Below are 17,752 nucleotides of genomic sequence, written 5' to 3'. Positions count from 1 at the left end.
GGGGAGGGTTCCACATCAGCAGGCCACCAGGAGTCATTCCACAAGGAGGTGTTGTTCCCGAAGATCAGAACTTCTGTCTTGTCTGTGGCACTTTTTTTAAAATCCAGTCGGCGATGCTGGTCATGCACAGGTGGGTGTTGGTCCTCGTGGTGGAAAGGTCTTCGGAAAGAGAGGGAAGGAGCTGGGTGTAATCTCCATAGGAGATAATGTTCAGTCCATGGTTTCTGACAATGTTGACCAGGGGGTTCATGTAGGCATTGAAAAAGTAAGGACAAGGGAGGAACCTTGAGGTACGCCACATATGAGGTTCTTGTGCTCTGAGGTGACTGGTGGAAGGCAAATTCTCTGTACTCTTCTGTTGAGGAAGGATGCAATGCATTTGAGGGCATCCTCCTGCATTCCGATGTGATGAAGTTTCTTGATCAGGGTGTGGTCGGACACAGTGTCGAAGGCTGCTGAGAGGTCTGGGAGGATCAGGGCAGCCACTTCTCCCCAGTCTAGCAGAGTTCTGATGTCATCAGTGGCTTTGATCAGGGTGGTTTTGGTGCTGAGGTTCATGTTGAATCCAGATTGGGATGCGTCCTGAAGATTGTTGTTCTTTTCGAGGACTTTGGCGGTAAAGGGGAGCAGATAGATGGGCCTGTAGTTCTTAAGCTCGTTGGGTTGGTGGACAGTTTCTTGAGCTCGTTGGGGTGGTGGATGGTTTCTTGAGAAGAGGTTTGACTCCAGTGTGTTTCCACTCATCTGAAAAGATGGCTAAGGTGATGAATGTATTCAAGATGGCTGTGAGCTTGTTGCTGATGGTCCAGTTGCCGAGGTTGAACATGTTTTGGGGACAGGGATCCATGGGTTCTCCAGAGTGGACAGAGTGCATAATGTCTGTGGTGCTCTGTGTGGTGAGCTAGTCCCAAGCGGTGATCCGGCGGTCGGGGTTTGGGATTGTGGGAGTGTGGAGGCTGAGAACTTTTTGTGGAAGAAGTCAGCCAGTGTGTCACAGAGTTCTTGGGAGAGGGTGATGATGTTTTTCGTTGTTAAGGGGTTGGAGACCTCCTTGATGATGCTGAAGAGTTAATTGCTGTGGTTGAAGCTAGCTTTGATGCAGTCTGCTAGGGAATTTCTTATCATCTCTTTCAGGAGCCGGTGGTAGTGGTTGAGTGATAGCTTGAAGGTGGTCCGGTCGTTGGGCTCCTTGCTGGTGCACCATTTCCTTTCCAGTTGCTTGCAGTTGCATTTCTTGATTCTCAGTACCAAGGCGTACCAGCTGGCATGTTTGATGGATCTTTTAAGTTTGGTGGGTGTGATAGGTGAGGCTCTGACTGCGCAATTGAAGATCAAAGTGATGAAGTTCTTGACAGCCTGTTCAAAGTTGGTAGTGGTGTCAGGATGGGAGGTGTTGAAGGTGTCGGTCCATTGGCTTTGGCTTCTTTGTTCCAGTTGCAGTGTGAGGTGCTGGGCCGTCAGGTGGTGATGAGTGGTCTGTCCAGGAGAGCTCGGTGACATGTCTATACTTGACTGTGTTGCTGGCTGTGAAGATAGGGTCCAGCATGTGGCCAGCGATGTTTGTGGGGTCGGTGACTAGCTGGGTGAGACTGATGTATTTAATGCTTTCAATGAGGTTGCCTGTGTTATCATCACTGGGGTTTTCAAGGTGAAAGTTGAGGTTTCTGGGGGAGTCGGAGCAATGTTTTTTTTTCAGGGAGTGGGGGGAGTTGGCCCTCCCTCTCGACCCATTTAAAGGCCCCAGAAACTCAATACTTCGGGCCAGTGTAATCGTTTTCGGGAGGGGTGTATGGCCACAGGGACCTCAGGCCACAGGGCAATGTAATTTATTTGAGGACAAGGGTATAGGGCAGTCTCCCTGAGCCATAGAATGGCCCCAGGGACTCCATTACCTAGGCCCCTATGAGCTATTTGGGAAGGAGGTTTGAGGCCCCCCTCCTCAAGCCACAGAACAGCTCTAGCGACCCCATCCTCCAGAGTCCAATGTAGAACAGTGTCTCCAGGAGACCCATCTCCAAAGACACTGTAGATTGCACCCACTCAACAGGAGCAGAAAGTAAAGCTGCACCCAGCCGGGCAAGGGCAAAGCACTAGATTGCTTCCAGCTGGTGGTAGCAGAAAGAAAAGCTATTCCCATCCGGACAGGAGCAAACCAGTCCACAGGATGGGTACTAGGTGGTGAGCTGCCGGGGCCGCCACAGCCATGGGCCTTTCTACGCATCCCTCTAGGGCTGGAAATGTTGTGGCTGCCCAGGGTGGGACCAGGGTACCGATGAACAGAAAAAGAATTGCTAGCTCTCAGGATGAGTCCTGGCAGAGGAGCCGGTGTGGCATCTCCGTGGGGTCCCCAACATTTTCAAGTTATAGGGTGCCCCAGGAGGGCCGAGGCAACCAAATATAAAAATTTGTCATTAAGAAAAAAGACAAGAAACCTGTGAAATGAGTGGAGTAAGTGCTCATTTCACTTTCACTGCATTCGTCAAGGGGCATACCATAAAGGCCTGCAAGGGGTTTAGATTTGAACATGTATATCCTCCTGGTGCCTCTAAAATGTGCAGGCGCACCACTAGTTTTTTCTTTTATATTACGGGGTGCTGCAATTCCTTAGAACATATAAAAACAAAGGCACAATAAGCCTGGGTCATTTAATACATGACCCTAGTAGACATTACCATATTTTTAAAGCACTCCAAGCTGGGGCTGTATGCTTTTCAACTGGAGCGTGGAGACTCCTTGTAGTTAGTTCTATGGCTGCATTTTGTGACCTGAAGAGTGTTAAAAAATACTTTGAGACAATTCACAAAGCTTCCCTTCAGCCTACTTGTATCTATAACATCTGCTTGCAGGGTTAGTGAGATTCAGGTATTGTGCTCCTTTGAATTCTACACAGTGTTGCATAAGAACAAAGTGGTCATGTCAACGCATCTGAAATTTCTCCCAAAGGTGATCTCGGATTTCACATAAGCCAAACTATTGCTTTGCCTACTTTCTTTCAGAATTCTATTTTCCCAGGTGAAATATCTCTCCAAGCGTTAGACATCATTAAAGTACTTACATTTTGCTGGGCAAAACAAAAGATATAAGGAAAACTAATCAATTATTTGTGCACTATGGTCTGTTACATGACTGGCCACTTCCAAGCAGTCTCTCTCCAAGAGAATAATAGTCTCTTGCTTCTTATGTTATTTAAAAAATGAAATAAGAACCTCACTGGCGAACCCAAAGCTCACTCTACGAGAGATGAAGCGATTACAGCTGCTTTACTGAGAAATATTCTAATCAGGCAGGTCTGGGCATACTTTTACAAGACGCTATTGTATTGATTCAGACTCTACAGCGCATGCATTGAGAAAACTCTTTGCGTAGTTCATCAATTTTTCATCTTTGCTGCCATTGCTTTTTTAGCGCTGGGTTTGCTCTTCTATTCAGAGCTTATGGTTTTCGATGGAGATCCCCAAGTTAGAAGGGATGTTTGCTTACTTGTAATGCTAGTTCTCCTTCCATTGACACTTCTTTGAAATCATAAGTAACCCACCCTTGTCCCAATGAAAGGGCTAAAGAAAGTTAATATTTTTCTGTAATAGTATTTTATAACTGTCACTTGGAGAGCATAATTGAATGCTGAAGGATTGGGATCCCTTAAAACTGCAATGTCTGCATTTCGGCCTTCCATTGGTGCAGCCTGTTTGGCTACATTGTCCTTAGTTTCCCCTTCATAAATGGGTAAGTGAAAGACGTTTTCCCCTTGTCAACTACATCTCTGCAGACATTTACATATTATAAATGAGTTTCTTTTTCTTTTTTTGAGTAAATAAATGCAGTAGACAAGTAGAGCCTGTTTTTATATGCTGCAAACTTATTGTATTTCAAACATGAAGACATGGCCTTTATAAAGAAAGGCGAATGTGAGATCCACACATGGGATGAACTATTTACTGCTAATGATTTCAATGGAGAATTAGAAGCAATCATTCCATCTTCTTCTTTCACAATAAACTATGCACTTCTTTAGGCCACAGATTTGTAAGTATCACCTACTTTATTTCATGTTTTAAGAGAACTGCTGAGAGGCATAATCGTGGTTAAAAGTAATCTGGATTTGTTAATTGTTAATCTACAGATAGTCTCTGATGAATATGCTCCAGAGAGTATCTTGTAAAATCTAGGCAAGACTTTATCAAGTGCTTTGACACTAGTAGTTACTCCGTGTTAGCTTTTGAATTATATGTACAATGGTCAAACTCACCTTGTTTTTGTCCTCTTCATCTTAATGCAGGATCCATGTCAGATTTTAACAATATCCACATAAGATCAAAAAGGAAGACATTTATATGGTTTATGGTTATCCTGAAAGTCCACCTTGGATCCGGCTCTCATGTACCTACATTGGGCACCGCTGTGTTAAGGGGAAAGAAGTAGAATACTTGACATTTTCATATTTTGTCACCTGGGGTCGCCAGAATAATCATTTTTGCTAAAGAGTGCTCAGGAGCATAAGTTGAAAGCCAACGGCCTTTTCTTTTGCGACCCCCAGCATCAAAGGTGGCAAAACCAGTGTCAAGAACACTGGGGAGCCCCACCCTTATAGCTGTCCGGTTCCATCCTACTTTTTGGACCATGTTTTTTACTATGCCAATAGTGAATAATAGTGTTTTATTCACTATTAGCTTAGTAAAAAATGGACCAGCGGGAGCTGGAACAGGACCATCCTTGGCAGCTATGTTAACTGAAAAACTGCTTCTTTATATATATTGTGTACATGTGGGTGAGAGTCTGTGTGCAATATTGTATGTATGTGTGAGCGTGTGCTTGTATATATATATGTGTGTGTGAAAGTGAGTGACAGGTAGTGAGAATGACTAAGATTAAAAGACAGATTTATTACGACTTTGTGCTCAGTCACACAAAGTGACGAAAACTGGGGCAAAATCTTGATAAATTTACTTTTCAGTACAAAATATTTTTTAACACTGGAAAGTAGCCTAAAAGCCTAAGAGGATGTGGTCTAATGCCCAAAGTTGTGGAGTTTGGAGCTGGGAAACCAGGTTCAAGCATCGGCGTCTGCTCAAAATCCTATGATTCTGGGCAAATCACGTAGGGGCATATTATCAATGGCCAGCGATAATTATCGCTGGCCGTGCTTAGCGCAAATTTTTTTATCGCAGGCTATCTCTGGAATGTATCGCCCTGGTAGCGCGTTATTAACAACGCGTTTCTCCAGGGTGATAAAAATTCCAGAGATAGCTAAGTTATCTCCGTTTTGCAGGGAACATCGCTGGTTTTCCAGTGATGTTCCCTGCAAAACGGCGATAATCTTGCTGATACGACCCTGTGGTCATATCAGCATAATCCACCCCCTTTGTTAAGCATAGGTAAGTCTGGATTTTAGCAGACGTTCGTTTTTAGCGAAAACTGCCGTTTTCGCCAAAATCTAACGTGTGTTAAAATCCTGTGGGCTGCCTTGTAAATATCGCGATGTGAACATCAGCGATATTTGCAAGGTAGTCCATCCGGGAAACGCCCAGTGACACCCACTGTGCATCTCATTAGAGATGCAAAGGGAGGAATTGGGAAAAAGGGTGCTATGCATGTTAGCACCCTCTTGTAAATAGGGCGATATTTTTATCTCCGCTTTTTTGACTTTTTAAGGCAAAAAAGCAAGGAGAAAGCCCTTGTTAACATGCCCCTGTATCTCCCCGTGCCAACCAAAAATGAATGTGTCCTTGTGTAATATAACTGGTGCTCATGTAAAGTGCTCCAATTCCTTCAGGTTGAGTTCGTTCTAAATAAAACTGCAGAATACAAAATTAAAAAGTAGCACAAAGAATGCTTCGTGCTCCTTTGCACTATTTTGCGTCACAGGAGCATGCCATGTCTGTTATATGGGCACTCCCATGCTACACCTCACTTTTTTTGCTGCAAATGTTACACCGAGTTATGCACCAAAAAATAGCACCTTCTTGAGAAAAGAGCTAAGTTGGTGAATTGTTTTAATTTTTACTCACTTTTTTCACATTATTTTTGTGCTGAACTATTCAATACACATCCAACATGTGAAAAGTTTCAAAGTTAGTTTAGGCAGAGTATTCTGTACTGGAAGGCTAGCCTTCAAGTTCAAAATCTGTGCAAGATATCATGCGCACACCTTTTCAGAATGGGGCAAAGGAATGTGTCTGTGGTGCTTGGCAACCTGTTTGTACAGCAGGGCTGGGGAAGACAGCAGCAGTGCCATATCTTGGTAGATGTCGACAATACAAAGGTGAGAGAACTACCAACAGTCCATTCGCTCAAAGGGGTTATTGACCCTGTACCTGCCAAAAATGGGAAACCTAAACAAACAAGCAGAATGAGGGCAAAAAGAAAGAAGCTCAATGATGGGACTCCCGATATTGGAGGGAACCTGGATGACCCGGATATCAATATGTGCATTATAGACAATGCACAAGTGTCTCTGGATTACCCACTATGGGTAAAGAACTTGGTAGTGGACCTACAGGTTCAATTTAGATCTATTGTAAAAGAAGAGCTTAGTTCCTTAGTAGCACGGGTAGATAAACTAGCAGAATCATTTGAATCCTTGGTGGAAATGTCCGTCTCAACCACAGGGAAAGGAACAGATGTTAGCTGCCAGGCTTATGTTATGCCCAAGCACCCGGAACCAGGTCAGAACCCCCATGTGCCCAAAATTCTATCTCTACCTCTGACCTTAACAGGGCTATATGCGAGTTTAGGAGTAGAGATACGGTACATCTTAGTACAGTAGCCAAGCAAAATTATGCGAACCAGCTCGGGCCAAGGCACAGAGGGGAGTGGGCCAGAAAAGAGCCCAGTAATGGGGCTAGGGAAGAGAGTAGTGATCTGCCTTCCACTAACCTACCCCCTTCCTTATCCCCGTATGTTATTGTTTTAGTAGGTGTACCTGAGCACAAACAAGGGCAGAGGGAAACGTATCTTGAATTATAGAACAAATGCATGTTTTGGTTGGCAAGGCGGAGGCAATTTTCCTATGAGAATGCTAGAGAGATTCTCATGACTCGTAGAGTGGGAAACAGACCAAAAGATGTCCAAGGGGATTGCAATTTTAAAAACCCAATGATTGTTCAAAGCCTTCTATGTTTAAACCTTTATAGTCAAGGGTCCCGATTCACAGAACAAACTTAAGACAAAATCCTAAACTTAGTACCATTTTGGTATTCACAGAATGCACTTACTACTTCTGGTATTCACAGAATGAACTTACTACTTTTGCGTTTCACAGAATAAACTTACTACTTTTGCTATTCACAGAATAGATTTACGTCTACTAACTTTACGTCGTAAAGTTAGTAGTCGTAAATCCATTCTGGGAATACCAAAAGTAGTAAGTGCATTCTGTGAATACCAAAAGTAGTAAGTGCATTCTGTGAATACCAAAAGTAGTAAGTTTAGGATTTTGTCTTAAGTTAATTCTGTGAATCGGGCCCAAGATGAGGGAATTAGGTCTCTAGTGCTTGGGTACTTCTATTTCCCACACCAAGTACCAGCAACCAGTGTGCACATAAGTCATGAACAGTGGCTGTGGAAGCAGAATCACCAGCATACAAGACAGTGGTATCAACCCCCCAGACCTCTATATATAATATACCCACAGCAAATAGATATGGGGTCTTTGAAGAGGTTGATTGACTCAAAGCTATGCAGTACCCAGAACAGGCAACTAAATGCTAGGAGATAAACAGGGAGAGGGCCATTTTAAATAGGGTATTTTATTACCCAAGCACCAAGTCTGGGCTAGGGGTAGGTGGTATGAAGGAGTGCCCTATCTTAACCCTTCCAGGTTGGGACAGGCAGGCAAGTTGTGCAGCCTAAACTGCTGTGGGGCTGTCGCTCAATGACACTTTTATAAGACCAACCACAGGATCGTCAAAAACCATGCCTCAGGCCAAAGCCATTGTATTCTCACTAGACTCCAACCCTCCAGTGCTCGTAGCTGATAGCATCAAGGTCCCTAACAGAACTCTTGGCGATTAGACCAAGGGACCAACAGAGAGAAAACAGGCCACTCAATGTTAATCTTAGGTTACCAATGCCTGTTAATCATACAGACCTAATAAAGTTAAGGGTCTTATCCTGGAATGTTGCGGCCCTTAGAAATAAACTGGATAATTCTGACTGGGGGGCCTCTGTGGACCAATACGACATCTATATGTTCCAAGAAGCCTGGGAAAGGGAGTAAGCACAGTGGTTGGGTTTTGCATTTTTTAGTATAGCCGCTACCACCAGGGGTAAGGGTAGGCCCTCGGGCGGTCTTTGTATGTGGGTCGGGTCCCATCTGGGCTGTTTAGTTAAGCAGTTGGAGTTTTTTTCTAATGACGTCCAGTGCATCCTCCTGACATTTACATTTAAGGTCAAAATTGCACTGGTCAATGTCTACCCCAGGCCTGTTAGCAACAGCCTTAAATCAACGACCTTTGAGTAACTGGCTGCTTCTATATCTACCATTCCCAATAACCATTAGATGGTTATTGATGGTGACGTTAATTGCCAGTTTGAGCCCCTGGATGATTTTAATTGAGGAAATCCTAGTGAAGAAGATCTACACCGGGCTGTTCCAGAGGTAATCATTCCACCAACCAGGGCCTGGACGCTGTTGGTGTTCCAGATTAAATCCTTCACCTTGAACCACTCCCTAAAGGCATGTAATGGCCGAACCAAATTAGATACACCAGGGAAACATACTTTTAATCGACCAGGACACTCCTCCATCATAGACTACATCCTGGTTGATATCAGAATGTGGCACCGGATGGTGGACTTTGTTGTCTCCACCCGACACAATAGTGATCATAATGCTCTGATTGTTGCGGTAGAACTGCGATAAGTGAAGAAGTGTCTGGTTTAAATATATCACTAGATGATAGATTAGTACTGACCAATAACAGAAGAAGAGTCCGGTGGTCAGCTATACAGCAATAATACTTAGTGGCAGCAGAACAGTCCATTTCTAGTGATGGTACTTTTACCTTCCTTGCGCAAGTCGCAGAGACCCATGAGTTGCTGACATCTACTATGACTGGTATATTTTTTCCACCGTTACATTCAAGTGGGTACGAAAAAAACAAACACCTTTAGTTTAAGGATAGTTGTCAGAGCGCCAAGTTAGCCCTGATAGAGGCAATCAAATATAAGGATAGACCCATTATTAGAGCAAAAAGGGCCCTATATAAAGCTAGCATCACCGAAGCTAAAAAGGTGTGGGAGCTGGACAAGTGGGCTTCCTTGAAGCAGGCCCTATCCGCTCATGACATGAAGACTTTCTGATGTATAGTTAACATAGGTAGTAGGGAAGGGAATCAGGCCATTGAACCAAACATTGCAGCCGATAAACGGAAAGAACATTTTGAGGCCCTGTACTTAAGGTCGTAGGATGAGGGCAACAACACAGCTAAAGATATCGCTCCACTGCAGATTATCTGCTCTGAGGCTCCTTAGATAGCTCTCACAGAAATAAGAAGTGCCTTAAGTAAAATTACCCATTCTAAAGCACCAGGACTTGACAAGATTCCAGGGGACCTCTTTTATCACTGAGCCAACCACCTGGTTCCCTTATTTGTGGATCCTGTTTTTTGCCATACTGCAGGGAATTGCTATCCCAGCAACGTGGACAGGCGCGGACATTCTGCCAGTCCATAAAAAGGGTTCACCGCTTCTCCCCTCCAACTACAGACCCATAAGCTTAATTGATGTTTGCCAGAAAATCTTTGCCAGGGTATTGTTGGTCTGTCTTCAAACCTGGATGGACGAATTTTAAATATTGAGCCCATTACAAGCTGGCTTCAGGAAATATACGTCCACCATAGACCAAATATTCAGGCTTCAACTCTTGTACTGGAAAACAGTGACTGTAGGGGGTGGCAGCCTCAATTTGATCTTCGTGGATTTAAAATCCAAGAGATAAACTGTGGGCTGTTCTAGGTGATCTGGGGGTGCCATTCTATCTCTGTCATATGCTTAGACGTTTGCACAAAGGCAACTATGCCCAAATCAGGTTCGTCAAACGTGGTGATCTCACTTTACCTATAGCTATAAATAGAGGGGTAAGACAGGGCTGTGTGCTCGCACCCACCCTTTTTTGCCTATTTATAAATGCACTCATAGACGCATTGAATGCGGGGAAGGGTAACGATGCACCCAAGTTAGCAAGCAGGAAAATACCGACAATGATGTTTGCCACTCTGTTGCTCTCAAAGTCACCGATGGGCATATAGAGGATCCTCAACAACTTTGAGGTCTTCTGTGACAGTAGGGGCCTCAAGATTAATTGTTTAAAGACCAAATATATGGTCTTTAACCCAATCAGCACTACTCACCCTATTCCCAGCCTGCACGGTATTCCACTGGAGAGGGTATCTGTATTTTAATATCTTGGGGTCACTTTAACTGAAAAAATGGACTGGGGGGCCCAAATTAATAAAATTTGTTTGAAGGTAGCAGAGATCACATGAGGGTTGATCAAGCTATTTAGGAACACCTCTTATATACCTATTGGACCAATAGTGGAAATCTATAAAATGCAAACAAGGGGTACTGTAATGTATGATGCTGAACTTTGGGGGTATAGTTCTCTGAGAAACATTATCAAGTCTGAGAACTCTTTTGTTGGGCAGCCATTTGGTCTTCCCCTCAGCTCTCTCAACACACCGCTTCGCTTGGATCTGGGGGTAAGGCGAATTGCTGACAAAATTTCTCTTAGACCCCTAATCTTCTGGCCATGACTATGGGTAACCCCAGAATTGGCTGTGTATAGGGACGAGCTAAAGGAGATCTTGGGCCTGCATGGTGTTGGGAAATTACAGTGGCTAGCATATGTTAGGTAGTCATTTTTTAACATGGGCAGAGCGAGTCTATGGAACTATCCCGAAGAAGCTTGCGATACAGTTGCCAGAAAGGAACTGGTTCAGAGTTACAGGAGGGACAAATTCTCCCATATAAAGAGGTGCTCAGCAACAGGTTCATTAACAGTTGCGTTTTTGAGAATGAAAGATCAGTACAGCCTAGAGTCTGCCCTGGATGAGATACAACCTGCAATCAATCATTATACAGGGCAAAGCTGACAAAAACCTCTTTTATTTTTTAACTGGGCTGGTACCATTTTTAAACCAATCCTTTTATATTTGATTTTATAGAGTGCTTTTTTAGTATTTTACTCTTATGAAATGTATCAGCTCTATCTCTGCCCAATAACTGTACATCTTTTATTAATCTGGTCTTTTGTATGCGCTGCTATGTATCCATATATTGGGGTGTGGGATAATAGTAATAATTTGTAATTGTAACTTCGGACTCTGGGGATTCGAGTTCATGTACCAGAGAATGTTTTTATTAAGTGTTAGTTTATTGCACTTGCACTTTAAAGGTGTATTGACCGCAATAAAGTATTTTTGAATTGAATTGAATTGAATAAGTGAGTATGTGGGTGGGAATGAGTAAATATAAGTGAGCATGAGTGAGAATGTGGTGTTATGCTTGCGAGTGTGCCCTTGACCCTGGCATACTGTTGGTAATTCTTACCTTGAAGAAGTACCCATGGCAAAATTCTGGCACTTGTATACTGGAGGCAGTTCTTTGCATTACAGGCACATATGACAAAATGCTAGCGAACGGAGACACACTAGAGGTTATACTGGGCATATAGGGAAATCCATAACAAACTGCTGATACTGGCATCCTGAATGTACTTCTTTGCATAGGGGCAGCTGTAGAAACCGCTAGCGCTGGCATACTGGAGGAAATACTTGGCATGGAGGCACCCATAGCAAAATACTGCTGCTGGCACATTGAATGTCGTTCTTGGCATAAAGGATGATAACCGTGGTATACAGGAGAGAACAAACATGACAAAATGCTAGCCCTAACACATGAGATCATTTTTTTAATAGGGGTCACCTATGGTTTATGGACAGCACTAATGGCAAAATTCTAGCAGTGGCATATTGTATGTTATTTTGAGACTGAAGGGGCACCCACGACAATATGCTGGACCTGGGAAAATGTAAGTGCTTTTTGACATATGGGGGCACTGTTAGCACATTATAGAAAAAATTGAGTCATCTCTTGGGGAGTGTCAGGTTAAATTGGCCTGGCACACGATAAAGGAATTGAGGAGCAAATTTACAAGAAACTAACGCAGCGCTGTGGCGCAAGTAATTTTGCTGCGCTGCGCCGCGCTGCATTAGTTTCAAAGCACAGGTATGCGACATATTTACAACAATATGTCGCATCTCTGTGCTTCCCCAAGCGCTGGTGCACAAACTGTTGCCATGCACCGGCGATGGTACCCTTGCACTATGGTGCAAGGATTCCTGCATTGTTGGGAGATTCTTTTTGTGCAGGAAGGTGCACCTTACTGCACAAAAACAATCAACTGAGGTGATTTCCTCTTCCAAAGCTGGCTTCAAAATGCAGAACGCATTGCAAAAGGAAAAAAAAAGAGGAGAAATGAAAACATTTCTCCTCGTTGCACCTCGCTACGTCACCCCTAGGTTGGCGTAGCATTCTAATGCATTTCCAGATTTACGATTATTCGTAAATCTGGAAATGCATCAATGGACATGGGTGTTGCGTGGGAACATCCACAGCAACACCCATGTCACACCCCTAACACGCAAAGTGTTGCTTGAAAAGGGGAGATATTTACAAGCTCAGGTAAAGTCACGCAGGTTGGCTTTATGTGTGCTTTAAATATCACTCAGCAGGTTGCGCCGCCGGTACTTCACGCAACATGATACCCCGACGGTGCAACGGGCTTGTAAATCTGCCCCTGAATATTTAATCAATGCTTATTCAGTGCATGTCATTTCCTATCAAATGCGAAACTGTGTTTTAAAATCCACTATCTCGTCCCATTTTTTCAAAATTTTCTTCGTAGGAAACCCTTTCTCCCCTGCCCCCCAGCACCCTCACTGCAATTCTTCGTGAGAATTACGTCCCACGACTTTAAACAAGCATTGGCATAGCCAATAGGTCTCGCTTTTGGGACCTTCTAAGTATTTAGTTATGCAGCACAATATCCTTGGTGCAACCACATCAACAGTTGCGTGGCTAAACACTTATAAGGTCCCAAAGGCGAGACCTATTGGCTATGCCAATGCTTGGTGTGGTTGTGTGTGTGGTTGTGTATGTGTGGTTGTGTGTGTGTGTGTGTGGTTGTGTGTGTGTGTGTGTGGTTGTGTGGGTGTGTGTGGGTGTGTGTGGGTGGGTGTGGTTGTGGGTGCGGTTGTGGGTGTGTATGTGGGTGTGTGTGTGGTTGTGTGTGGTTGTGTGTGTGGTTGCATGTGGTTGTGTGGGTGGTTGTGTGGTTGTGCGTGTGGTTGTGTGTGTGTGGCTGTGTGTGTGTGCGGTTTTGTGGTTGTGTGTGGTGGTTGTGTGGGTGGTTGTGTGTGTGTGTGGGTGTGGGTGTGGTTGTGGGTGCGGGTGCGGTTGTGGGTGTGTGTGTGTGGTTGTGTGTGTGGTTGTGTGTGTGTGGTTGTGTGTGGTTGTGTGTGTGTGGGTGGTTGTGTGGTGGTTGTGTGGTTGTGTGTGTGGTGTGTGGTTGTGTGTGTGTGGTTGTGTGTGTGTGTGGTTGTGTGTGTGTGTGGTTGTGTGTGTGGTGGTTGTGTGTGTGGTTGTGTGTATGTGTGTGTGTGTGTGTGTGTGTGGGTGTGGTTGTGGGTGCGGGTGCGGTTGTGGGTGTGTGTGTGTGGTTGTGTGTGTGTGTGTGTGGTGTGTATGGTGTGGTTGTGTGGGTGGTTGTGTGGCGGTTGTGTGGTTGTGTGTGTGGTGTGTGGTTGTGTGTGTGTGGTTGTGTGTGTGGTTGTATGTGTGGTTGTATGTGTGGGTGTGCATGTGGTTGTGTATGGTTTTGTGTGGTTGTGTGTGTGGTTGTGTGTGGTTGTGTGTGTGTGGTTGTGTGTGTATGTGTGGTTGTGTGTGTGGTTGTGTGTGGTTGTGTGTGGTTGTGTGTGTGTGTGTGGTTGTGTGTGTGGTTGTGGTTGTGGTTGTGTGTGTGGTCTGTGAAATTTAGCAATTTCACGGTTAAAATAAAAATATATCCAGTTTGGTAAATCTGCATTTTTCCCCTACTACCTCCGGGTGGAGAGTGGGTTTTGGGAACCTGCCAGCTCCATTACATTACAGTCCTAACCTTTACTTTTCTTTTTAATGAGCGCGTGTTTTGCTCCACAGTTATCATTTCCCAAGCAGCAGTGGAGGTGGCTCTGAACATTAGCCATACCATTGATCAAGAGGAAGGCTAATCAGTTCAGCTTTCTTGCTGGCAGCGTACCTTTGTGGTCTTGCACATAAAAGTGAAACCTGGGAGGCTTCAGCGTTCCAGGCTCAAATCCGCTAGTTTTACTACAGGGCTGCAGGCACACTGTGCTGCCTCCCCTGTACTTGACCTCCCGTGACCCGGGCAGCGGCGTGCTAACGTAAATGCCGAGCTCTGCTCCGTGAGCGGCTAGTGGTCACACACATGACCTTTAATGGTCAATAAAATAAAGATGCCTTGTCTAGATTGGTTTTCCTGTGCTTTAGTCTCCATTGCGATAAATTACCTTTGCTTATTGGCCTTGTCAGTTCATAGCAGGAGGCTTATTCAGCAGTGGTAAAGCAAAGGAAATACACTGATTGAAAGTCGACGAAATACACTTATAATATAAGAGATTGTTTCAGTGTGTGCCTTTCACCTCTGATTCAGAAAGTAGCTGGAAGCATGGTAATCAAGACACTGGTAAGAAATTGACATTAATGCGAGGAGAGGGGAGAGGATGTGGACTAACGGCCAGAGCTGCAGATCTTGGAGCTGGTTATGCAAGTTCGACCCTCGGCTTCAGCTCAGCACCCTGTGATTCTGGGCAAATCAATCACGTAATCTCTCCCTGCCTATCAAAAATAAATGTGCCTTGGGTAACGTAACTGGTGCTCATGTATAGGGCTCCAATACCTTCAGGTCGAGTTTGCGCTATGTAAACCTGAAAAAAAGCGTTAGTCTGAACTTATCAATGAGACGTAAAACACGAGCTTCTCTGGGAAAAGTCGGCTGTTCGTTTATACTTTTGTCAGCCCTAAAGACCGGGCAATGCACGACATTGCATTACGGTTCAAAGTGCCGAGCCCAAGCAAGTGTACCGCTGCCAATGCCTCATCATTCGAGCCATGCCTCCCGCCCCTCTTTAATATGAAAGCTATAAAAGAAAACAAAAAAGGCCCAGGAACTGTTATTGTTAACGCCAAAAACTAATTAGTCGTTGCCTCGCGATGTGTAATGTGAAAAGTCTCTTGAAATAATTGCCTGCTTTTTCAGATTTTATAGGTTTACTGAGTGTAGATTTCGCTGGTATTTCCTGTTTCCCTTGCTAGGAAACTGGCTCACGGAGCACATCAGAGCGGCCGTGCGGTCGTGAAAGTGATCGCAATCGTGATTAAACAACAAAGCGGCCACGAAAGTGAGGCGCGCACGCCCGCGCACAAGCACTATAGCTCTAGGCTACAGTGGTAGCACTTTTTGGAGCCCTCACAAAAAGTCTCGCCAGACCAGCGCATGCGCTGGGTCAGGCGAGACCTAAAAATAACGGGCCTCCATCTCCAAGAATAGAAGGTAAACAGTATCTTTTTTTTTTTTTAAATAAATCTTTTTATTAGTATTTTCATAATCAACAGTATACATATTTGCATTACACTTCCAGAGCTTCCGGGTTTCATACATCCACATATTCAGTGTTGTATAATTTTTGTTGTTACATTCTCATCGCAAGCACAGTTCAATAAACAGATGTTTTAAATCCAGATGGCATATCCTCCCTTTAGTAAGTTTCGAAGTTTTCCAGGTAAGGGGTGGCGTGTAGAAGTCGCCAAGCAGTGTTGTCATGGTGTTGTGTGTGGCTGGTCCTAAATATTGTCCGTGTTGTGAGGGGTATGTGACAGGTATGTCTTGAGAGGGTGCCATATATCTTTGGGCCGCGAGGTCCCTGGAAGGAGCTCTGCATATATAGTTAATTGCTCCCGACACTATACTAGTTCTCGGATCCATTCCTTAAATTTAAGAGCTCTTCCCCGCTGCCATCCACACGCGACCTTGCCTTTAGCCAACAGCAGCCCAGGGCCATGTAGAGCATCACCGATGTATCTATATTGTCCGTGTATGCAAGCAGTGCGATGAGTGGGGTAATGTGTATCTGCACTCCTATCATCTGAAATAGGGCCTCCCCGATCGCTTCCAAATTTTTACTGATTGTTCTATATGCCCGACCTAGGTGTAGGGAGTCTGCGCCTTCTGTTCCACATCTGTCACATTTATCATTATTTCTTAGGTTATAGCAATGTAGCCTCACCAGAGTATAGTACATCCTGTGTAGAAATTTAAAATGAATAATCCTGCGCCTACTGTTGGCTGTTATTCGCCAAATCTGCTGACAGTAAGATGTCCACTGTGTGTCCATTAGTGAGCCCCCAAGCTCTTTCTCCCATCCCTCTCTCATTCTGTCCAAGGTCTCTACCGGAGAGGTAAGAATGCTCTGGTAGATTCGTGCCACTACATGTGATGCACTGGTCATGTGGATCATATTATGCAACGGTGTTAGTGTAGGTGGTTAATTTGGAAATCCTGGGGTAGCTGCTTTGACACCTTGTCTTAGTCTAATATATATTAATAAGTCTATAGGTGAGGGGGTGCGATCCCCGAAGAATTCAATCCTGTTTTGAAATCTACCCTCAACATACAGATCTCCCCATGTGTGAATATTATAGTGTTGCAGCATCTTGCAGCAGGTGCCCTCATGAACCACCGGAGTGGCATGATTACCGGCCAGGGGTAGTACAGGGTAATATACCATAGGGGCATGTAGCCGCTTTGCTATGCTTTTCCAGGCCACATTTGTTTGTACACACTACGGTAGAGTCTCCACCCACGGCTGTCGCCCAGTCGATGCCTAGAAAGCCAGTCAGCAGTATGGGTGCTATATATCTCTGCTCCACTGCAATATGCGGCATAAAAAGGGGGTGGGCAGAGTGAAACCAATACCTTGCGTAGTGTGCTTGCGTGCTTAAGTAATAGAGTTCCAAATTCGGAGCTTTGATTCACGCTTTTGTTTCCCTCCCCAAGCAAGTCGGATAAGCTGAGTTGTCATATTATGAAAGAATGTTCGACCCGGAGTGTAAGGGACGTTTTTAAATAGATATAGCAGATAAGGTAGGATTACCATTTTCTTAAGCGCTATGCGTCCTGTTAGCGGGAGGGGCATACCAATCCATCGGGTGAATTATTCTGATAGGGAGTTCAGAACTTTGCCATAGTTTGCTCTCAGTAGTTCCTCCTTATCTCTGGTAATTACTATACCCAAATATGTTAGCTCTGACTCACACCATTTCAATGGATAGTCTGAAGCAAAGGGGGTGTTTTAGGAGTGAGTGGGAAAAGGTGGGATTTCTACCAATTTATGGTTAGCCAGATAGTTCCCCAAACCTAATAAACTCTCGTAATATTGTGTTAAGACTTATCTGGGGGTCTCTGACATATAGCGTAATGTCGTCTGCATATAACGACACTAGTACATGCCTAGTGGGGTATCTCAACACATACTCCTGATGGTGTTCCCTAAGCATGGCTGCTAGTGGTTCTATTGCGAGAGCAAAGAGGGGAGAGGACAATGGGCAGCCTTGTATAGTTCCTCGGGTTATGGCAAAGGCAGGGGGTTTTGCTCCATTGATGAGCAACTTCGCCCGCGGCTCGTGGTAT

The sequence above is a fragment of the Triturus cristatus genome, chromosome 3_1, assembly GCF_964204655.1.
Source record: "Triturus cristatus chromosome 3_1, aTriCri1.1, whole genome shotgun sequence".
NCBI classification, from domain to species: domain Eukaryota; kingdom Metazoa; phylum Chordata; class Amphibia; order Caudata; family Salamandridae; genus Triturus; species Triturus cristatus.
Note: the sequence above shows the minus strand (reverse complement) of the source record.